General features: G+C 40.8%; 1 long non-coding RNA gene across 1 annotated transcript; it reads left to right on the plus strand.

The window, feature by feature from the left end:
• The first annotated feature begins 1,809 nt into the window (after window positions 1-1,809).
• Window positions 1,810-15,918, plus strand: LOC133754724 (uncharacterized). The gene is made up of 3 exons (XR_009865294.1): window positions 1,810-1,871; window positions 6,068-6,126; window positions 15,838-15,918. It is a non-coding gene; the product is annotated as an uncharacterized LOC133754724 (long non-coding RNA).
• The last annotated feature ends 8,821 nt before the right edge of the window (window positions 15,919-24,739 follow it).

Genomic DNA, 24,739 nt, shown 5'->3' on the forward strand with positions numbered 1-24,739 from the left:
AGCAAATAAAAGAGTTATCTGCACCCCCCCCACCATGTTTACACAATAGCTAAGACATGGAATCAACCTAAATGTCTGTCAACTGAAAACTGGATTAAAAATTATGGGATATGTACTCTACGGAATGCTACACAGTGGTTAAAAAAATGAAATCCAGTCATTTGCAACAAAATGGATGAATCTGGAAATCATCATACTTAGTGAAATAAGCCATTCCCAAAAGGAAAAATACTGAATTTTCTTCCTGATCTATGATAACTAATAGATAAATGAAAGGAAATCTGTAGAAGTGAAATTGACACTTTAGGAAGCATGGGCTTGATCAGCACTTTTTTTGACTGTGGAGAAAGAGTTTTTTTTTTTTTTCTTAATGGAGAATGTGTGAGAATGGGAGAGGGAGAAGGATATGGGTGGGAGTAGGGGTGAAGGGTGAGCATGATCCCAAGAATTACTATATTCCTAAAGTTGTACTTTTGAAATTTGTACTCATTAAATAAAGTTTCTTTGCGAAAATAAAGATACTTTGTCCTGCTCTTACAAAGCCTACAATAGTATCATCATTCAATGCAGTAAAGACGTCCCTTGTGCATCCAATATTGTATTGATGGCATAATCAAATAAGGACATGAAATAAAAAGGAATTTAAGGAAAATCTCTTTAATAAAAATCAATACAAATACTCTAAGAAAAATTATTGTGTTAATATATAAAATCATATATTAATAACAAGCTGGATATACTAAAAGATGCAAAGGTGGTTAACAATTAAAAATGAATGTCAATTATCCATGTGAATAAAAATATAAGAAAAAGTTCCATAACCACTTAGATTAGATTTAATCAAATTTAGTATCTAACCTTAAATAAGAAGCTGTTAGAATAGTACATATTAGCAACTTCATTAATCCAACTAAGATTGCCTACTAGTGAACCTATTAAAAACAGCATAATTGACACAGAACATTGAAATCTTTTTCCCTGGAAGCAGACCTAGAAAAAACTGTCTCTTCTCATTATTTCTATTCAACATTGTACATGAGGTGTAGTCAGAGAAATTAATAAAAAGGAAATATTAGGTGAAAGGACCAACTTTTAAGCAACAAAACTGTCAATATATGTGGGTGATGTCACTATCAACAGATAATCCAACATAATTCATATATAACAGAAAATATTAACAAAATTAAACAAGATTACTGGGTAGAAAGTCAATATATGCCATCAACTGGTTTGCTATTCACCAGCAGGAAATAAATAGAAAACGATTTGAAGGACAAAACAGAGACTAACAAACAAATTCCTGTAAGAGAAATCAAAGATAAAATAGTCCATGTGATATCTTTAAGTACATTCAGATAAACAGCTTTACGAACCCTCACGTGAGCTAACAGCAAGAAGCCAAGACTGCCAGAAAGGCAGCGTTCAGCAAGCATCTTGTGAACTGCAGCTCTCAGGAAGCAAGCTTGGGCTCACAGGATCCAGCAGGACCACAGACAGCTGAGGGCGCCCAGAAGCCAAGGTCACCAGAGCAGGGACAGCGCCCCCTGCTGCCGGAGCACCCGGGCAGGAGAAGATGGCGGCTCCAGTCTGAGCCCCACCTCCCCTGTTACCAGGCACCGCCCCAAGGAACCGCCCCAGCCTAGCGGATTCTGATTGGCTGCACCTTCTGTGAGGTCGCGCGGCCGGCTGTGGCCACTGTCCAATCAGGCGACCCTGCGGAACCCCGCAGGACCTTTCTTTGTGGCAGCGCTGGGAGGGGTCCCCGGTGCTGCTGTTGAGCGGGCTCGGGTGCCTCAGGGGCTGCGCTGTGTGAACTTCTTCACCACAGGAGCCGCCCAAGGACCCCAGAATGCCTTGGAAGCGAGGAAATGGTGAGTGTGGGGCCCACCGGGTGGGAGCTGCGCTGGTGGCCAGGACCCGGGCTTCTGCCCGTGCGGGCTCAGCCCAGGGACCGCAGCCCCAGGTCTGCCCTGTTTGTGCAGTTAGGGCGGGACGCCCTCAGGGAGACCGTGGACTGCACTGAGGGCAGGAGCTGTGGTCTGCGGGTCCTCCTGCCCCTCTTTCTGCCCAGGGTGCCCTGATTCCCCTGACTTTTCTAACTACACGGGGAGTGGAGTCTCAGGTACACCGCCGGGTTCTCTCGGAGTAGCTCTTCCTGGGGCACTGAGTCCTTGTCCTGTTACCTGAGCACAGCGTCCCACGCCGGTGGGCGGTAGAAACGGTTTATTTGGTTCAAGGTTTTGGTCCGAGGTTGAGCAGCGTCTGGCAGTGTCCTTATGTTGGCAGAGCCCTGAGGTGGCACGGGGACAAATTCATGGAGGGAGAGAGAGGCCAATTAAAGTGGATTTCATGGCAGACCCCGGAGATCAGCCATTAACCCATTAATCACCTGAGTGGATTTATCCTAATTACCTCTTATAAAGTCTGACCTAGACCCCACCCCCTTTCAAGATTTATTTATTTATTTGAAGGCCTGAGTTACACACAGAGAGAACGAGAGGCAGAGAGAGAGAGAGAGAGAGAGAGAGAGAGAGAGAGAGAGAGAGAGAGGTCTTCTGTTTGTTGATTCACTACCCCAATTGCCACAATGGCCAGGGCTGGGCTGATCCAAAGCCAGGAGCCAGGAGCTTCTGGGTCTCTCACGCAGGTGCAGAATCCGAACCCAAGGACTTGGGCCATCCTCTACTGCTTTCCCAGGCCATAATAGAGAGCTGGATTGGTGACCATGTGGGATGCTGGCACTGCAGGCTGTGGCTTTACCTGCTAGGCCTAGTGCCAGCCCCTGGACCCACTTTTTAATATCTTACAATTGGGATTAAATTTCCCCATGAGTTTCAGAGGGAATAAATCATTTCCAATCCAGAGCACTAAGTCTGGCAACAAACCCATAAATGTCCAGAGATTTCTCCAATTGCTAAATGCCAACTTCTACCCTGAAACTCACAATACTATGAACTATTTTCTCCCAAGGAAAAATTGGTATTTCAAAGGTTTATTTTCTGTTTCTAAATGTTTTCCATGAGAGGAAAGCAGGTAATATCCACCTGATACTCCAATATAAATTTTTTATGCTGAGATGGGTGATTGGTGCAGTAGTTACATAGTTTGGATAGCTACATTCCACATAGGAATAGCTGAGTTTAAACCTCGCCTTTCCAATTCCACATTCTTGCCGGTGCACACCATGGGAGGCAATAGGTGATGGAAGTAGGTGATGTTTATTAAGTACATGGGTTCCTGCAACCTGCATGGAAACACAGATTGAGATCTAAGGTTTCTGGCTTCAGCCTGCCCAGTCTTAGATATAGTAGGTATTTGGTGAGTGAACTACTGAGGGGACAATTTCTCTTCCTCTGTTTTTTAATTGTTTTAAACAAATTGATTATTTTTTAAAAACATATTTTAAAAAGCTGCAAGCTGGGAACTAAATCCAGGTCTCCAAATGGTTTAAGGTTCCCAATCACTTGAGCCATTGCCTGCTGTATGTGTCCCCAGGGTTTCCACTAGCAGGAAACTAGAATGCAACCAGGAGTGGAAATGGCACTCAAACCCTGGTACTATGTGATCTGGGTGTCCCCAGCAGCATGTTGAGCACTAGGCCAACTGCCCCACCTCCTACTTTCTTTTAGAGGTGTTAAAGAGTTCTAAATTGGCAGCAGAGATGGCTACCAATTACTGGAAAGCAATGATTTATATGTATACATTTAGTTCATGAATTCCATGATAAGTGAGCTATAGTCATAACTCAATTATACTACGTAAGAAAGTTATATAATTTGATATTTTTAAAGGTATGTATTATATATTAGATTATTTCAGAGTTTTATGTATTTTTTATATTGTATTCCAAACCCAAATCCACATGAAATCTATCTTCCCTTCATTGCATATTTCTATAGACATGTGGATATAAATATAAGAGAAAAGTGATAGGAGGATGTAAACTGTACATCACAATGATTGATTCAGGACACAGGTTGTGAGGAAAGATAATATTAATTTTATCTGAATATGTGTTTAAAAATATATTCATAAAATAAATAAATACCAAACCAAACATGGCCAGACAGCACAGGTAAATTTCTAAATATTTTTAGTAGTGGTGATCAGAAAAGATTGCCCTTAGCTCTTAATCTTTGTTGGATTCTGCATTTGTCAATCCTGCTCCCTGATTGTCAGTCCCTGTATCTTCATAACAGGGACTATTCATTCTTCTGCATTCAGGAAAAGATAAATCCTCCAAATGTGAAGTCCAGTCAACATATGGAGTATACAGCTTGGACATAGAGAAAGTGAGTGCCTAAGGACAGCGAACTATCAGTGAGTGCAGGCTTCCTACTTTCTGTATTCTCAGGAATTCTTACAGAGTCCACACCTCCAATCCTAGTATGAGCAGCTCCTGGTGGCAGAGGTGTATGACCACCTAAATAGGAGGAACCATTCCTAGGAAAGGACATAAGGACCAAATGCTCTTTGGTACGGACTAGCTCTTTGATACCTGCAAGTTCATTTTCTATTTCAAGGAGTATAACTTTGAGCTCTATATATTCATGGCACAGTTGCTTCTCTGGTCTGAGATGCAGGTGTCTAGGCTTAGATGTTTGAGACTCATTCCTTAATTTGTAAAATAAAATCACTGTAGAGCAAGGGTGGAGTCAAACAAGCCACAGGAATTTGAACAGTGCAAATGATATCTTAGGTATAGAGGAAACCATGGGTAGGTTGTTAACCAAGAGTTAGCACATCACACTCCCACTCAAGAACATATCAGCCCTGACCACAGGAGCCATGCCCATCTCTATTTGGAGAGGAGCTTCTTTAGTATTGGGAGATCCATGAAATTCTGTTTGACCTCCTTGCCTAGTGGGTGGCACAAAGCAGCAAATGTCAGGGAAAGTAGAGGTCCTGCTCTCAAAAGGATAAGGGAGGATTTGTTACAGAGAGGAACAGAAGTATTTCAGGAGTTCCTAGGCAAGTAGCTACCAGACGTTGTAATTTTTGTATTTGTACAATGAATTTGGGAGGCACGTGCCTTAGGACCCAATATCTTATTCCAGCGTATGCAATAGAAGAGTTTTCCCAACTCTCGAATATGATTCATGGAAGACTCATAAGTTATTTAATAGATTAGAGTAAGCATATTTTTATTTTTTAAAAAATTTCTATGCCTTTACTGCATATCAATAAAACAAATCTTTGCATATACAGGAATGTAAAACTTTAAAAACCATTCAATTACTATAACTAGGTGCAGTCAATATGAAGGAGGAATGGATTTATTGTTCTGCAAACCACCAATAGTAAAATGTAAAAGGTGGCACAATCTGAGTGGGCAGTCTCATACAGTTTAAGCATTTGACAGCTATGTAAATGTACTCCTGAAGCAGCCTGTGAATTTTACCTTTAGTTTTTAGCTCAGTGTGATCCTCACTTTGTGATATCTATCTCTGACCCTTTTCCAGAACTGTTTAGTTTTCTCTCATTCTTTGTCTTGTCATGGTCATCATTTTTAGCTTTTTTTGGTTTCTTGTCTACATTTCTTACCATCTCTGCTAGGCAAGCATCTTTTTAAAGGTTAGGCATGAGTTGCCATAGTAATATCAATTTCTTGTTCAAATATCTTAAAGTAAAATATTCATTGCAATTTTCCCCATGCTTTATAGAAGATCCACAATAAATACATATGTGTTATATAAATACAGTACAATTGTCAGAACTAAAAATTAAATATAATGACAGTGATCACCACTGCCCACAGTAAAATTTCTCTATTCCTTTAAAATGTAAGCTTGTGAATCCATAAATTAGTCACTAGAATTCTACATGGTTGGCAGATAGATGCCAATTCTCATACATCACATCTGGTCTCAAGGTAGCAGGGCTGAGTGCCCAGGAAATAGACACATCATTTTCTTGTTTCTTTGTGAAGGGGTGCAGAGGCCTAGGGGAAATGAAGCCTCTCCCTTCCATTACAGCACCAGCAGAGATCCATGGGAAGGGATTTTTCAGGTCTTTCTCAGTGTGGGTCATGTTGCTCACTCCTGTCCTCTCTTCCCTGAAATTCTAGGCCCTGCAACCCTCCTGATGCTGATTCAAAGGCACTGACTGTATTCTGTGTTCCTGAAGGTAAGTGCCAGAGAGAAAGATGGGATCCAAAGACCACAAGGATCCTGGGGAGTAGAACGTTTGTTTTCCTCTTGTTGGGAGCAGAAGCATCCATGGTTCTCAGGTGGGTGAGGGCTGATAGGGAGTTGCTTGCCACAGCTCTGGGCCTGTGGGGAACAGCACAGTCATTAGAACCTAAGGTCTGAGGGTGAGGAAGCCCACCATGGGCTGAGCTTTGAGTGATTACTCTGCTGGAGGTAGGTGCTTTGCTAGAAGGCCTGTGTTCTTCCATCATGCAGAATCTGATTTCACAAGTTCCATATTGATGTGGTCAAGGTGGCAGTGGAGCAAGGAGCACCTGCAGATTGTATGAGCTGGGAGGTGTTTGGAGTGAGTCTAGTTCCAGCTCAGCCACGAGAGGATCTTGTTACTGACCTATATGGTATTGATTTATCCATCTGTAACTTGAAGGCATTCCCAGTACCAGTGACATAGCGCTGATTTCCCAGAGAAATTATTGTGCGCCTATGTACAGGCTGTTCACAAGAGTGTAGTTGTATTTGTGGGGCTTGTTGCGTCTCCTCAGCAGGTGAAACTTCCTGCCCCCTGCTGCACTGTGTATCCTGCCCATAACGTTTTATGGGTTTATAGATACACAGATGCTAGTTTCCAAGAATACTGGATCTCTAAGGGAAATTAGAGTGCTGAAGGATGATCCTATTTTCTTTAGAAAAAAAGTAGTTTGCTGTATGGAAGAATGATTTCATGAGTAGAAATCCACCTGAAAGGATAACCCTTTGTTCCACACCTGCTTAATGCTTCACAGGTGAACAAATGAATCCCTTTTAAAGATGAATCCTAGCATGGTATGGCTGAGGCAACCATGCATCCTACTGCCCAGAGATCTGAGTGATGCTATCTTAGCTCATGCATAAGCTACTACAGACTGGGTGACATTGGATAGTTTGTATGATCTGTGAGAAGCAAGGCCCTAGGAAATGTTACTTATTGGAAGGGACTTGAAAGTGCTGCCTGCAATGGAGCGGGTAATTTGTCCTATCTGAGAATCTATCTATTTTGCCCCAAACCCATTCCCAGGACTTCATTCTGCTTCCATTATTTCCAGAGTTGGAGCTCTCTGAAGCCTAGTCTATAACCACAGTTGGTATAGAGATGTGCTGATGCCCCCTCTGTCCTGAGAGTCCTTCCTGGCAGGACAGGAGAGGTGATAAGGATCTGTCTGCCTGATAGGAGAGATGGAACAAAGGAGATTTTTAGGAGATAAGTGTTACATGATTTGTGTTTATTAGACACTCTTAGATTTGAGTAGTGCTATTTGTCTTGCCACAATTAATTCAAAAGTCATGTTTAGTTTTGAGGTTGATTTTTAGGAGTCACAGTCAATCTAGAACTGTTTAAAGAGACTTTGACTTGACCATGGTTATCCTTATCCTTTCTCCCCTTACTGTATATGGATTGTGTGAGCCCCAAAGGTTTATAATACAAGTTTTTCTCACTTACTTCTAGTTATCAATGCTTGATAGTCATAAATTCTATAGACATTTAATATTAAACTTTTTTCAAATGTTTAAAATGGCAATCAATCACTTTATTAATTATTTTGATAAATACAAGTGAAATGACATACAATATAAAATATTTGTAAAAATTGAAGCATAGTCTTTTTTAAAATTAATTTATTTATATGAAAGGCAGAGTTACAGAGAGGCAGAGAGAGAGAAGTCTTCCATCCACTGGTTCAGTTCCCAAAAGGCCACAGGCTGGAGCTGTGCCGACATGAAGCTAGAAGCCAGGAGCTTCTTCCAGGTATCCCTCTCAGGAGCAGGGGCCCAAGGACTTGGGCCAACTTCTACTGCTTTCCCAGGCCATAGCAGAGAGCTGGATTGGAAGTGGAGCAGCCAGGATTAGAACTGGTGCCCATATGGGATGCCAGCACTGCAGACAGCAGCTTTACCTGCTACACCACAGTGCCAGCCCCTGGAGCATAGTCTTATGATCTGCAGACAAGTATGTGGCAGTGACCCTCCTGACATCCCTCTGGTTGGTGTGGCTTGTGCTCATGAATATATCTGTGTGTGGTCATGAAGTTCTGATCACTGTATTTGGCATATAATTCAGTTCTTTTTCTCACCAAAACATAACAGCATTTTTTAAATTTTTTTTAACTTTTTATTTAGTAAATATAAATTTCCAAAGTACAGTTTATGGATTACAATGGCTCCCCCCCCCCATAATTTCCCTCCCACTTGCACCCCTCCCATCCCCTACTCACTCTCCCATTCCATTAACATCAAGATTCATTTTCAATTATCTTTATATACAGAAGATCAATTTAGTATATATTAAGTAAAGATTTCATCAGTTTGCACCCACACAGAAACACAAAGTATAAAATACTGTTTCAGTACTAATTATAGCATTACTTCACATTGGACAACACATTAAGGACAGATCCCACATGAGAAGTAAGTACACAGTGACTCCTGTTGTTGACTTAACAAATTGACACTCCTGTTCATGGCGTCAGTAATCTCCCTAGGCTCTTGTCATGAGTTGCCAAGGCTATGGAAGCCATTTGAGTTCACCAACTCTGATCTTATTCCGACAGGGTCATAGTCAAAGTGGAAGTTCTCTCCTTCCTTCAGAGAAAGGTACCTCCTTCTCTGATGGCCTGATTTTCCACTGGGATCTCACTCGCAGAAACCTTTCATTTAGGTCTTTTTTTTTGCCAGAGTGTCTTGACTTTCCATGCCTAAAATACTCTCATGGGCTCTTCAGCCAGATCCAATTGCCTTAAGGGCTGATTCTGAGGCCAGAGTGCTGTTTAGGACATCTGCCCTTCTATGAGTCTGCCGTGTATCCCGCTTCCCATGTTGGATCGTTCTCTCCCTTTTTGATTCTATCAGTTAGTATTAGCAGGCACTAGTTGTGTTTGTGTGATCCCTTTGACTCTTAGACTTAGTGTGATCAATTGTGAACTGAAATTGATCACTTGGACTAGTGAGATGGCATTGGTACATATCACCTTGATGGGATTGTATTGGAATCCCCTGGCACGTTTCTACCTCCACCATTTGAGGCAAGTCCAATTGAGCATGTCCCAAATTTTATATCTCCTCCAGCATTTTATTTGCCACAAGTTCACAGAAAACTTGCAAGTTTAAAGTATAACCCCTATATTTACAATCCTAATTCAACATTTTGAGATGGGCTTAGGTAGGTACTTCCTGTGTAGGTGTTGCCTGGGATCACAAATGAGGGTTAATATATGCACTGCTGAAGGGAGCACACAAATGAGGGGTAAGTCATCTGGGGCCTGTACTGAGGCTAGTGCCTTGCAGATGGCTTCACTCATGTGTCTGGTGATTGCCACTATATTTCAGCTGGGTCCTGTGTCTCCAACAGGCAACTCCCAGGCTTTTTCACAAGGTAATTATGTCCAGTAAAGCAAACCCCAGTAAGCAGTTAATTTTTAAAACTTTGTATCGGGGCTAGTGTTGTGGCTTAGTGGATAACACCGCCTCCTGCAGTGATGGCATCCCAATTGTGTCCACTTCCAATCCAGCTCCCTGCTGATGGCCTAAGAAAGCAGTAGAAGATATCCCAAGTCCTTGGGCCCCTGCACCCACATGGGAGACCTTGAAGAAGCTCCTGGCTTCAGAGTGACACAGCTTCGGCTGTTGCAGCCAATTGGGGAGTGAATCAGCAGATGGAAGATCTCTCTCTCTCTCTCTCTCTCTCTCTCTCTCTCTCTCTCCTCTTTCTCTGTCTCTTCTATCTCTGTGTAACTCTGACTTTTGAGTAAAATAAATAAATCCTAAACAACAACAACAAAACAAAAACCTTGTATCATATTTCCTGCTGTTCCATGGACTAAAGCAAGTAAAATGACAAAGCCAATATTGTTGGGAAGGAATACATAAAGGTGTGAATACAAAAAGGTATGCTATTTAGAGCGATTACTTGCAAAGTGTAGTAGGGCAATCACTGTGGCGAAGTAGGTAAAGCTGCCACCTGTGGCACCGGGATCCCATATGAGCACCAGTTGAGTCCCAGCTGCTCCATGTCTGATCCAGCTTCCTGCAGATGTGCCCGTGATGGCACTGGAGGATGGCCCAGGTGCTTAGGGACCTACACCCATGTGGGAGACCAAAAGAAGCTCCTGACTCCTGGAAAAACACACATCGGTTTTAAGAGTCATACTTTCTATGGAATATTAGATGAATAAAAGCAAGAGAAGTTCTATGGGAAGCACTAATATGGACTCCTTTGTGGAACATTTGATTTGTATCATTAGAAAAATGGCTAATTCTACCCAATATTTTCTGTGGTATGAATTTTAGTCACACCATGTTTATTGTTTCTATGTTATACTATAATTTATTTGGATAATAATTCTCAAAATTATAACATTTCTTTGCAGCATTTTTTATAGAAAATCAATAGCAAATAAATATTTTCATTAACCTTTAGTTAATGTATTTAATATCTATTGAGTAATATAATTATGAGTGTTCTTTCAGGGAGCATTTTCCTGTCTCTCTAATGTGGAAGAAAATCTTCCCCCATGGAGAATCTGATTTTGTTTTGTTTTGTTTTTTTTCTAACGTGTCCACTATTCTCAAGTCATTTCTATCATGATCTTACTTTTCACAGTAGAATCTAGAATCAAGCCCAGTCACTTCTCTTTGAACTCCCTCCATTCACGTTTTCTTCCAGATATGATTCCAGAGATCTGTGCATGTTTCTAAGACAAAGGAAAGTGCGTATATCTCCAGTAAATTCATTACTTGCTTTCATCCATGTATTTTAGGAAATTTATGAGGGTTTATTTTTATTTTTTAAAGATTTATTTATTTATTTGTAAATCAGAGTTACACAGAGATAGAAGGGGAGGCAAAAAAGAGAGATAGAGAGATAGAGAGAGAAGTGTTCCATCCACTGGTTAACTCCTCATTTGGCCACAATGGCCCAAGCTGTGGCAATCTGAAGCCAGGAACCAGGAGCTTCCTCCAGATCTCCCATGCGGGTGCAGGAGCCCAAGGACTTGGGCTATCTTTCACTGCTCTTCCAGGCCACAGCGGAGAGCTGGATCAGAAGTGGAGCAGCTGCATCTGGAACTGGTGCTCATATGGGATACGGGCACCGCAGGCAGTGGCCTTACCTGCTACACCACAGTGCTGGCCCTGAGGATTTGTTGCCATCATGTCAGGCAGCAGATTAATCTGCAGCACCAAAATACAATCCTCAAAGGGATTTATTAATTAAAATGAAATCATAGTAATAAATATAATGTAGCATCAGATAATATACATAAGCAAGGTAAAATTTGCATGCTTATAAGACATTAGAGCTATCTAATATGGGTGCAAATTGGTCTCTGTTCTTTCTGATGCCATATCAAAAAGACATTTTGTACAACTGCTCCTCTTCTGAATCCAGCTTTATACTTAATGGCCTGGGAAAGCAGTGGAAAATGGCCCCAATCATTGGGTCCCTGCACTTGTGTGGGAGACCCAGAACTCCTTGCTCCTGGCTTTGGATCAGCTCAGTTCCAGACATTACAGCCATTTGGGGAGTGAACTAGGGATGCAAATTCTCTCTCTCTTCTTCTCTCTCTTTCTCTTTCTCCCTCTCTCTGTATCTCTGCCTCTCAAATAAATAAATAATATCTTAAAAGAAGACATTTTGTTATATAATTCAAATTGAAACCTAGATGAGAATATGCTACATTGTTATGGAACATGAAAGCTGAGATAGAGCCCTTATTATTCATATGATACTATGGATACTTGTTTTCCATTTTTCTCATCTGATTTCTTCCTCTTTCTTTATTACCTTTCTTCTGGCTCATCAAGTATTTTTAATAATTTATAAATGTTTTGCTTATTTCAGAGACAGAGATCTTCCATCCACTAGTTTACTCTCCAAATGCCTGCAGTAGGTGGAACTGGGCCAGGCTGAAGTCAGATGATGGGAGTTCAATGCAGGCCTTCCACACAGGTGTCTGTAACTCAATTACTCGAACCATCACTACTGCATATAAGAACTTACTCATCCTGGAAGCTAGAGTTGGAATTAAGCCCACGGAATCCACTGTGATACCAAGAGATTCTAATTGACATCTTAGCCATGAGGCTAAATGCCTGCACCTATAAAATATACTAAATATTTCATTTTGGTATTTCTCTTGTTTGTTTAGTTCTATGTTATGGACTGAATTATTTTCTTCCAAAATCTATAAATGACCACTCTAATCCCCAAATTACTATTTGAGAGAATACCTTCAAGTAGGCAGTGAAGGTTATCTGTGGGCCTATAGATGGATCCTTTTTAAAAAAAAAAAAAGATTTATTTATTTATTTGGAAGTCAGAGTTATACAGAGAGAGGAGAGGCCAAAAGAGAGAAGTCTTCCATCTGATGGTGCACTCCCCACATGGCCACAATGGTCGGACTTGTGCTAATCCGAAGCCAGGAGCCAGGAGCTTCTTCTGGGTCTCCCATGCAGGTTCAGGGGCCCAAGGACTTCGGTCATCTTCTACTGCTTTCCCAGGCCATAGCAGAGAGCTGGATTGGAAGAGGAGCAGCCAGGACTAGAACTGGCACCCATATGGGATGCCGGCACTTCAGGCCAGGGTGTTAACCTGCTAAGCCACAGTGCAGGCCCCATAAGTGGATCCTAATCCAGTCCAACTCGTGATTCTGTGAGAGAGACAACAAGGGACGAGGGAACCTGCAGAAAAGACCAAGAGAGGTTGTGGTGAGTATTTGGCCACCTTCAAACCAAAAGGAAATGCATCAATGGAAAGTAGAAACCAACCCTGGAGGCAACTTGTTCTTTGAACTTTCACCCTCCCAAACTATGATAAAATAATTTTCTGTTGTTGAAGCCACCCCACCTATAGTACTGTGTTGTGGATACCCTATCAAAAACATACACTGCTTTGTTTCATTAATTTTCCCTGATTATGCCTGAATTTGCTATTAATTCCTCCAAAGATTTAAACTATGAATAACTTGCCACAGTATTCTTGAAGTTACACTGTAGTGCTTCATAGCCAATATAGGAGAGGAGCTGTTCAATAGATTAGTTCCATTTTTGACCTCTATACATTGTGCTATGATTTTATATGTATGTTTACATAGTGAATCAATATATAAGTGTCACACATAGTGTAAGTTTTTCTTCAAATAATCATTCCTCTTTTGACAAAATTAAGAGAATAAAAAGGTATACAGCCTTTTATTTTGCTCACAGTTTTTTTATTGTTTTATTTTTATTTGAAAGGCAGAGTTAGAGAGAGGAAGAGCTGACCATGACTGGCACTGGGCTTGGCAAGGCCAAAGCTAGGAGCCTGGAATTCCATCCAGGTTTCCCACTTGGGTGGCAATGGCCCAGGTACTCAGGCCATCTTCTATTGCTTTTCCCAGATGCGTTAGCAGAGAGCTGAACCAGAAGTGGAGCAGCCAGGACTTAAACCAGTGCTTAAATGGGATGCTGGCATTTCAGGGGGTGGCCTAACCCACTGCACCACAATGCTTGCCCTATGCTCACACATGTATATGGTTTTTAATGATCATGATTCTTTCCTGTAAGTCCACATTAATATTTTGTATTATATCCTTTCAGTCTGGTGAACTTCCTTTAGCATTTCATATGCAGGTCTATGGGTGATTAATTTAGTAGTTTGTTTTTATCAGAACATGTGTTGTTCACCTCGTGTTTCAGTGTCTATTTAAAAAGGCAGAGTCACACACACACACACACACACATAGATAGAGAGAGGGAGAGAGAGAGGTGTCTTCCATCTGTTTGCTCATTCCCGAAGTCCCACAGCTGAGGCAAGCTCAGGCTTTAGCACCATGAAGCTTGACCTCAGTCTAGGTCTCCTGTGCAGGTGTCAGGTATCCAGTGCTTGAGCCCACATCTGCCACCTCTCTTTAGGCACATTAGCAGGAAGTTGCCTTAAAAGCAGAGGTAGAACTTGAACACAGACCCTCAGATAGGATAAATGGGCATTCCACTCAGCACCTGAATGCATTGTACTACAGTGCCCACTCCTGTTCACCTCACATTTTAGAATAGTTCTCCTAGATCATGAATCAGGGATTGGAGGATATTTTCATTCAAATGTCTTTCCATTGTTTCAGAGGTGAAGTCAGACATCAGCATGCCTGGTTGTTCCTGGTGTACTATGGACTATAATTTCTCTCACTCTTTTCTTGTATATGAGATTCCTCAGTTTCTGATTTTTTTAGGGTCATTTTCCTTGTACTATCCAGATTAGGGTGTCACTGAGTGTTTTCAGTCTATAAATTGATGTTTACAAATCACGGGATGTTTGGCAATGGCTAAACATACATTTTGTGATTTACTCATTCTCTTTCTATCTGTAATTCCAATTGCATGTATGAGGATATGTCAAAAAGATTGTGGAAAGTTGAAATAAAAGATAAGGTTATTTTGATGCAAAAATTTTTGTTTGAAATGCTCACACTAGGAGTTTTCAAGAAGTTCATTGAAGGGGCCAGTGTTGTGGCATAGCAGGTGAAGCCACCAACGGGGACACTGATAGTGCCAGTTCAGTTACCAGTGGCCCCAGTTCTGATTCAGCTCCCTGCAATTGGAGCTTTTCCAACCGTGTGAGAGACTTGGATAGAGTTCCTGGTCCCTGGCTTCAGCCTAGACCAATTCCAGTAGTCGCAGACATTTGGTTTTTGAACCAGTAGATGGACAAACTCTTTGTCTAGCATGCTGCCTGTAAAATAAATAGATACTTTTTTTTTTTTAACAAAAAGAAGTTTAGGGGTTGACATTATGGCATAGCAGGTAAAGGTGCCACCTGCAATGCCAGCATCCCATATGGTGCTGGTTTGAGTCCCTGTTGTTCCACTTCAGATCCAGCTCCCTGTTAATGTGCCTGGGGAAGCAGGGGAGGATGGCCCAAGTCCTTGGGCCCCTACACCCATGTGAGAGATCTGGGAGAAGCTCCTGGCTCCTGGCTTCAGACCAGCCCAGCTTGGCCATGGAGGCAATTTGGGGAGTGAAACATGGATGGAAGATCTCTCTTTTTCTTTGTCTCCTTATCTTTCTGTAAGCTCTGCCTTTCAAATAAATAAATAAATAAATAAATAAATAAGTCTTTTAAAAAAAGTTTAAAAGGTCCCATATGATTTTAAAAATGGTTTTACCAAAGTGAGCTTATGTTTACTTCTACTTTCTGCAAACTTTTTGAAGTATTTTAGCTTAGTATATTGGTTTCGTGGTTTGCTAAAGCTTTCTGCATTTTCCTTCTCTCTTTCATAAATATTAGGACATATCAGGGCTAGTGAGGTGCAATGGATTAAACCACCAACTGCAATGCTGGCATCCCATATCTGAGTGCTGATTTGGATCTGGCTACTCTTCTTCCAACCAATCTCCCTACTGATGCACTGATGCTCCATGTACTTGGGTCCAGCCATCCATGTGGAAGATCTAGATGGATCTGCTGTTCTTGTCTGGTTCAGCCCTGGCCATTGTGGCCATCTGGGGAGTAAACTGGCAGATAGTAGATCTTTTTCTCTCTCTCTCTGTCTCCCATTATCACTCTGCCTTTCAAAATAAATAAACATTTCTAAAGATTAGAAAGTATGTATTTGTATATTTTGTGTTGTTATAAAAAGGTCATAAAATGGATCATTTTATAATGAAAAATTATCTCTTGTAGTCTGGAGTTAGAGAAGTCCAAGGCCAAGAAGACCCACCTGAAAAGGGCCATATTCCTGCATCCTAACATGACAGACGTCATTACATGGTGAGAGAGTAAGAGAAAAATCTCATACCCTCAAACCCTTTAAAAATTGGTGTTAGTCTGTTCCTAAGAACTGAAATTATTGCCTTGGGGATCAGGTTCCTGACACATGCCTTTGGAATCAGACCATATTTCAAATTCTATTAATTTTTTGTTCCTGTTCCAAACTATTTAGCCTACAAGTGGATTTTTATTATAGTTACTCTATTTTATAGCTATAGAAATTAAATTGCAGTTTTTTCCTGGGTTTCTTTTCTATGGGTAATCTTGTCTATAACCCTTTATATTATTATTATCATTTTAAAATTCATTTATTTACTTGAAAATCAGAATCACACAGAGAGAGAAGGAGAGACAGAGAGAGAGAACCAGCGGTGGACCCTGGTTCACTCCCTAGTTGGCTGCAATGGCCGTAGCTGCATCGATCCAAAACCAGGAGCCAGGAGCTTCTTCTGGGTCTCCCATATGTGTGTAGGGACCCAAGGGCTTGGGCTGTCTTCTACTGCTTTCCCAGGCCACAGCAGAGAGCTATATCAGAAGTGGAGCAGCCGGGACTTGAACTGAAGCCCTTTTGGGATGCTGGCACTGCAGGCAGTAGATTTACCTGCTATGCCACAGTGCCAGCCCCCCTTTATATTATATTTATATCACTCTTTAAATACTGCAATATATTTAAAGATAGTTTAGGCATCTTGTAAGATAGTGTAATCAGCAAACAGATGATTTTACTTCTGTGCACTTTCATGTGGTTTTATTTCTTTTTCTTGCCTAATCATTCTAGCTAGAAATTTAAGTACTATATGCAATTGATATGATGAGAATGTATATCCTTGTCTTTTTAAGTCTTAGAGGAAAAGCTTTCAGATTTTCACTATGACTCTGGTGGTAGCTGTGGGGTTTTCATTTATGACTGTCATTGTGTTCAGGTGTATTTCTTAGACATCTAATTTTTTTTTAAGATTTTATTTATTTATTTGAAAGGCAAAGTTACAGAGAGACAGAGGCAGAGAGAGAGAGAAAGAGAAAGAGAGAGAGAGAGAGAGAGAGAGAGAGAGAGAGAGAGAGAGATGTCTTCCATCTGGTGGTTCACTCCTTAAATAGTTTCAACAGCCAGAGCTTGGCCTATCTGAGGCCAGGAGCCAGGAGCTTCTTTCAGGCCTCCCACATGGGTGCAGGGGCCCAAAGACTTGGGCCATCTTCCACTGCTTTCCCAGGCCATAGCAAAGGGCTGAATTGGAAGTGGAGCAGCCAGGAATCTAAAAGGCACCCATATGGGATGCCAGCACTGCAGGTGGCAGCTTTACATGCTATTCCACAGCGGTGGACCCTGGATACTTAATCTTGAGAGTCTTTTTATTCATGAAAATGTATTGAATTTCATCAAAACGCTTTTTCTCCATCTGATGTGATGATCACGTGGTTTTTTTTCCCAGCTTTATATTTTAGGATTTGATATTTTTAAATATTTTTTCTTGTTCACTTCATATGTAGATATTATTTACATACACATATATGCTTTTGTCCTTTGTTCTGTTAATGTGATGAATCATTTATTGATTTGTATATATTTAATCATGCTTCCATTTTCCCACTCAATTGTGGTAAATGATCTTTTTGGTTTTGTGTATATAATGTTATGTTTTCAGCAAACAGAAAATTTCATCTCTTCATTTCTATTTCCATGTCTTTATATCTTTTTCTTCCCTAACTGCTTGGACTGGAGGTCATGTAACTAGATGCAGTAGAAGTGGTGAGAGTGGGTATCTTTATCTTGTTTTTGAATTTTGAGAAAGTTTTTAACTTTTCACTGACCATGGTGTTAGCATTGAGCTTGTTAAGGGCATTTATTGTGTTGAGATATACTTCTTCTATAGCAAAATCTTGAAAGTTTTTTTATCATTAGTATATGTTTGAACTTCACCAGATGGGTTTTCTGCATCTCAAGGATGTGCTATAGTTTTGTTCTTCATATATTATTGTGGGTCATATTTACCAGTTTGTAGACGCTGAACCATTTTTGCAACCTAGGGACAAATGCCACTTAATTGCGGTAAACAATCCCTTTAATGTGCTCTTGAATACTGTTTGCTAGTATTTTCCTGAGTGATTTTCCATCTGTTTATCTGAGATATTGGCCTGTCATTTTCCTTTCTTTTAGTGTCAGGGTGATGATAGCCCTATAAAGTGAGTACAGAGGTATCGTTCCCTCAAGTGTTAGAAGAGTTGCTGGATTAGTATCATGACGTTGTTCAAATGTTTGGTAGACACCAGTCATACACCCCCTTGGCTTTGGCTTTTTCTTTGAGGGAAAACTTTGTGTTACTGACTCAGTCTTTTTACTCATTAAGATCTGTTAGTATCTGTGATTTCTTCAACTTTCAGTCTTGGTGGGTTATACGTTTCTAGGAATTGATCCATTTCATATAGATTATCCATATTTTAAAAAATTCGTTACTTTTTTTAAACATACAGTTTTTTAAGATTTATTTATTTATTTGAAAGTCAGAGTTACTCAACTCTGCAATGGCCAGAGCTGGGCTGATCCAAAGTCAGACTCCTGGAACTTCTAGGTCTCCTACGTGGGTGCAGGGGGCCTAAGGACTTGGGCCCTCCACTGCTTTTCCAGGCCATAGCAGAGAACGTGATCAGAAATGCAGCTGCTAGGACCCAAACTGGCACCCATATGGGAAGCTGGCACTTCAGACCAGGGCTTTAACCTGCTGCACCACAGCACCGGCCCCTAGATTATCAATTTTATTGATGCATAATTATTCATATTAGTCTGTTGTGATTCTTTGCACTGCTATCAATTATAACATTTCTTCATCTCTGGTTTTTTGTTTTTATGTGGTTTTTTTTTTTTTTTGCAGTTTTGTTTTTTTAGTTGATGTAAGAATTTGTCAGTTTTGTCAAGATTTAAAAACAAAAATGCTTCCTTTCTATTATTTTCCAATCTCTATATTTTTAATGACTGTTTTGATCTTTATCATTTCCTTTTTCTGCTAACTTTGTGTTTAGATTTTTCTTAATTTATTGAGTTATAGATACCATCAGGCTATTAGATTATTTCAGATATTTTTATTTTATTTTATTTTTTAAGATTTTATTTATTTGAGAAATGGAGTTACAGACAGAGAGAGGGAGACACAGAGAGTAAGGTCTCACATCCACTGGTTCACTCCCCAAATGGCTACAATAGCCATCACTGGGCTGATCTGAATCCAAGAGCCAGGAGCCAGGAACCAGGAGCTTCCTCAGGGTCTCCCACATGAGTGAAGGGGCCCAAGCACGTGGGCCATCTCCTACTGCTTTCCCAGGCCATAGCAGAGAGATGGATTGGAAGAGAATCAGCCAAGACTCGAACTGGTACCCATATGGAATGCTGGCACTACAGGCAGAAGCTTAGATCTGGCCTCCAGGTCTTTTATGTTGGAGTGATGTTGTGCTATGTTTTGCTGTGTCCTATAAGTTTTTTTAATATCATGTTTCTTTTTTATTTGCTTCAAGGTATTTTTAACTTCATTTTTAAGTTTTTTTTTTTGAACCAATAGTTGTTAAGACCATATTGTTTTATTCCCACATATTTGTAAATTTTATAATCTACCTGTATTGGTTTCTACTTTCATATCACTATGGTTTGAAATGATATTTGACATAATACCAGTCTTATGTTTTTAAGACTAGCTTTGTGACCTAATGGATGACCACATATATTCCATGCTCTTGAATGGAGGTTTTGTATTTTTCTGTTAGACCCATTTGTTCTCATGAATTGTTCAATTCAACTGTTTCTGTCTTTTCATCTTTAATCTGCCAGTGTGCTTTAGAGTGAATGAATCGCTTGTTTCCAACTTATAATTTTGTTTTATTCATTCATCTACTCCATGGTTTTTGTTTTGAGAATTTAACTCATTTAATTTCCAAATAATTAATAGTTAGAGATCTATTACTCAGGCCAGCATTGTGGCCTGGGGGGTAAAGGTGCCACCAATGATGCCAGCATCCCCTGTGGGCACCAGTTTGTGTCCCAGCTGCTCCACTTCCTAGCCAACTCCCTGCTAATAGTCTGGGAAAAGCAGTGGAAGATGGTCCAAGTGTTTGGACTCCTGCCACCTGCATTGGAGACCTGGAAGAGGCTCCTGGATCCTGGTTTTGCCTGGCCTAGCCCTGGGCCATTGTGGCTGTCTGGAGAGTGAACCAACAGATGGGAGGCATCTCTCTCTGGTCTGTCTCTCTCTGTAGGTCTAACTTTAAAATAAATAAATCTTTAAAAAATAGAACTGTTGATTCACTAAAAAAATGGGATTTATTACTAAGATTTCACTAATGTTTTGTTTTGTAAATATATTTGACCGTTTCTTCTCATCTCTAACCTATGTCATTTGTGACTTGATTACTTTGCATAGTAGAATATTTTGAATATTTTAAAGAAGCTTTTTAAAAAAAGATTTATTAATTTATTTGAAAGGCAGAGTTACAGAGAGGCAGAGAGAGAGACAGAGACAGAGAGAGAAAGGTCTTCCATCTGCTGGTTCACACCCAAAAGGTTGCAATGGCCAGATTTGAGCCAAACTGAAGCCAGGAGCCAGAAGCTTCTTCTGGATCTCCCACATGGGTTCAGGGGCCCAAGGACTTGGGCCATTTTTACTTCTTTCTTCCTCCCTCCTTCTCCCTCTCCCTCTTTCTGTCTTTCTTTTTTTTCTCTTTCAACAGAGTTACATGGAGAAGTAGATCTAGAGAAATACAGAGAGAGAGAGAGAGAGAGAGATCTTCCATCTGATGGTTCACTCCCCAATTGGCCGCAATGGCCAGAGCTGCACTGATCTGAAGCCAGGAGCCAGGAACTTCTTCCAGGTCTCCCACATGGGTGTAGGGTCCCAAGAACTTGGGCCATCCTGCACTGCTTTCCCAGGCCACAGCAGAGAGCTGGATCAGAAGTGGAGCAGCCAGCTCTTGAACTGGTGCTCATATGGGATGCTGGTGCTTCAGGCCAGGGTATTAACCTGCTGCACCACAACTCCAGCCCCAAGAGGAGCCAATTTTCAAACTCTCTTCATAATAGGTGGCCAAATACTCAGTGAGCTGTAAAATGTGCACCTCCTCCCTGCCCTTGCAAGTCATCCCTCATCCTTTCTTCACTTGTAACACACAGCAGGAATTCTCTACCCTTTTTATGTGTGCCATAGTCCCATTGCCCTCTATAATCTCGCTCCTTGTCTCTGACTCATGGACACTCACAGACACAGTCAGGGGTTGTACCATGCCACTTGCTCATTGGAGCTGCTGAAATTCACTTCTTGCCTCAAACTGCCCTGTGCCCTCCATTGCCTTCCTTCTGTCTGCATTCCAGGGGTTGGGGGTGGTGGAACCATGTAAGTGGCCTAAGTTTCTGGAGGAATCCCTCCTTTTTCAGGACACTCTTTTCCTAAGGAAGCAAAGTGTAGGGTGAGTAGGAGGCCCAGAAGGAAAGGAGTGGGTGTAGTGGTGGTAAAAGGTGTGAGGGCACAGTGGCAGTTTTGGGAAGTTTCGTAAGTCTACACCTCCTTGCCAAGGATGCTAACTGCTCTTTGGGAAGTTCAGATCCAGTGCATGGGATAGGGCTAGGGTTCTCTTGGGGACCCTAGAGTCTCAACACCTGTGCTATGCCAATCAATCATGCCACCAAGTGAGGGGGGTCAACATCTCAGCATCATGCTTGTGGGAGAAAAACCTTTGTGTTAAGCAGCTCTCTCCACAATACTGCACAATCCTCTCCAGGGTGATTATTCTCTGCCCCAACCTTCCCTGTGTCTTGGCCCATCTTCTCAATATTCCCCTTTTGTTCTCCACCCTCTTGTTTAAAAGTGACTTCACCTATGTCCTTCACGTGGATATCATTAAGATTGTTATTGTGAGGGCCAGTGCTGTGGCATAGCAGGTAAAGTCACTGCCTGAAGCATTGGCACCTCATGTGGGTGCTGGTTAGAGTCCTGGCTGCTCCACTTCCAATCCAGCTCCCTGAGAGCAGCAGAGGATGGCCCAAGTCTTTGGGTCCATGCACACACATGGGGCACCAGATGAAACTCTTGGCTCCTAGCTTTGACCTGGCCATTGTGGCCATTTGGGGAGTGAAGCAGTAGAAGGAAGATCTCTCTTTCTCTTCCTCTCTCTGTAACTCTGCCTTTCATGTAAATAAAAATAAATCTTTAAAGAAATTGTTATTGTGCAAGACTGAGTCATGTCATAATATGACTTTAATTGAGGCCCAAGTGTTGATCACAGAGTATGTAGTACACATAGAGTGGAAATCTTCAGACATCAAGTCAAACCACTGGCGACAGCAGTCTGAAGTCACTTGAAGACATCCATGGTGGCCCCTTCAGCTATTAGACAACTGGAACTGCCCTTCTATGGCTCCTTTTTGGGTGACTCAGCCTGCTTTCCTCCACATGTCTTCCAGATATATTTATGAAGTTTCAGGATCAACAGATGTATTATTGCTGATAGGGCTTAGGACATAGTACTCATAAAATATTTGTAGGCAACAAGATTATATCACCCCAAAATATACTGTTTGTCATGTTTTGTGCTGGTTATTATGAGAAACTATACAAATATACAAGGGACTCTAAATAAGTGTGCTTTTTAAATAAAAGCTTACATCTATAAAAAAATTCTACCTTAATATAATCATCTGTATTAGGAAGAAGGATGCTCTGTACCACTGTTACCACTGAAGAGGTTTTGTATCTAGTCTAAGCCTTTAACTATGAGTCAGTTGTTTGTTGTTTCCACTCAGTTTTAATTGGAATTAAACACTTCAAAACAATTTTTTTTCTATATTTTGGTCGTAGACTGATGTTCTTTTATTAATATATCCTGTAAAAAAGCAAATGCCAGTTATATTTGTAAATGTGGGATGTACCAAGGGTTATGTTACATATAATGAAGCTTTAATATAGTCTGTTGCTTTTTTAATATAGAGAGAATTTTCAAGGGGCTCCTATTCAAGGTCTTAAGCACTGAACAGCATTAAGTTCAAGACTGAAGTTCTGTGTTTGACTTCCTGTAGGAGGCCTGCTATGGATCTGTGTTTCAAAAGAGCAAAATACATTAAACAATGAAGTGCACACACTTTGAATAGTCCTCACTTAAGCCATAGTCACACTCTTTGTATTTCCTTTAAAAGGAAGATAAATATCAAGAATTTAATTGTTGTAAAGCATTGTCTAATCCTAGTAATATTTGCTGTGAACCTCTGTTAACCTGTTGAGTAATTCTGTGGAAAGTTTTATATTTATAGGAAATTACATCATAATGTATAGTTTTTTTAAAAAAGATTTATTTGTTTGTTTGAAAGTCAGAGTTACACAGAGAGAGGAGGAGAGGCAGAGAGGTCTTCCATCCACTGGTTCATTTCCCAGTTGGCTGCAGTGGCTGGAACTGCACCGATCTGAAGCCAGGAGCCTGGAGCTTCTTCTGAGTCTCCCACATGGATGCAGGGGCCAAAGGACTTGGGCCATCTTCTACTGCTTTCCCAGGCCATAGCAGAGAGCTGGATTAGAAATGAAGCAGCTGGGAATCGAACCGGTGACCGTATGGGATGCCGGACTGCAGGCAGTGGCTTTACTGGCTATGCCACAGCACCGGTCCCCATAATGTATAGTTTTATATATACTTACATACAAACACTTAGCTTCCCACTTAGCTCTTGTTTCAAAACTCAATATTCTGCTATGTTAAGATGATAGACACTGTTTAACCTGAAGTTGTTCTAGTTTTGAGTAGTTTATGCAAAAAATTTGTCTTTTCATAATTCTGTTTGATGAGACCATGTGCATATACATATGTTTTCAATGCATTTTTTACTTTCAACTGGTTAACTTAAAGATTTCTAGTTACTTCTTGGAAGAATTATGCAGTTCTGTTCTTTCATTGCTGCTCCCTGGACTGTTGGGTGGTCCTGGGCCCTTCAGTCTTAGCAATGTGAAGAGAACCAAAGTATCCCCTTCCTCTAGAACTCTGGATGCCTCTTAACTGAAGTCTTCCATTCACCCAGTGGGAAGCTTCTGTCAGTATTGCACTCACCCATGTTGTCTATCAGTGATCACCCTAAAGTGCTTTATTGTGGGGCATTCTCTTTGGTACTTCCCTCTCACTGTGGAAATGCAATAAGGCAGTGAATACTTTACTTACTACTCATGTAAAGCAACAGACCTCAGATGTATAAGGCAGGGGACTTTGCAGTCAGGTAGTCAGATAGGCTGACTGATAGAATGAAATTAATGTAAATATTGAAATCTATTATTGGATTTGAGAATTTTTAAGATTTATTTATTTGAGAGGCAGAAATATATGTATATATGTATATATATATACATATATATGTATATATGTGTATGTATATATATATTTGAGAGGCAGAAATATATATATATATATATATATATATATATATATATATATATATATATGAGAGGTCAATATTCCATCTACTGGTTCACTTCCAAAATGGCTGCAGCGACCAGGGCTGGGCCAGGCTGAAGACAGGAGCCAAGAGCTTCTTCATATACATGCAGGGGTACAAGTACTTGCCATCTTCCACTACTTTCTCAAGTGCATTAGCAGGGAGCTGGATCAGAAGTGGAGCAGCCAGGACTTGAACTGTCACCCATATGGGATGCTGGCACTTCAGGAGGAGGCTTTCTCCATTATGCCACAGTACTGGTCCCTCGTTTTGGATTTTTAAACAAATTTATTCTATCTAAGTCTAATTCTACAGTTCTACCTTGAAAATATGTATTATTTAGAAAAATAAAATGTGATGGCTAGCTCAGGA

The sequence above is a fragment of the Lepus europaeus genome, unplaced genomic scaffold (assembly GCF_033115175.1).
Source record: "Lepus europaeus isolate LE1 unplaced genomic scaffold, mLepTim1.pri SCAFFOLD_29, whole genome shotgun sequence".
NCBI lineage: Eukaryota > Metazoa > Chordata > Mammalia > Lagomorpha > Leporidae > Lepus > Lepus europaeus.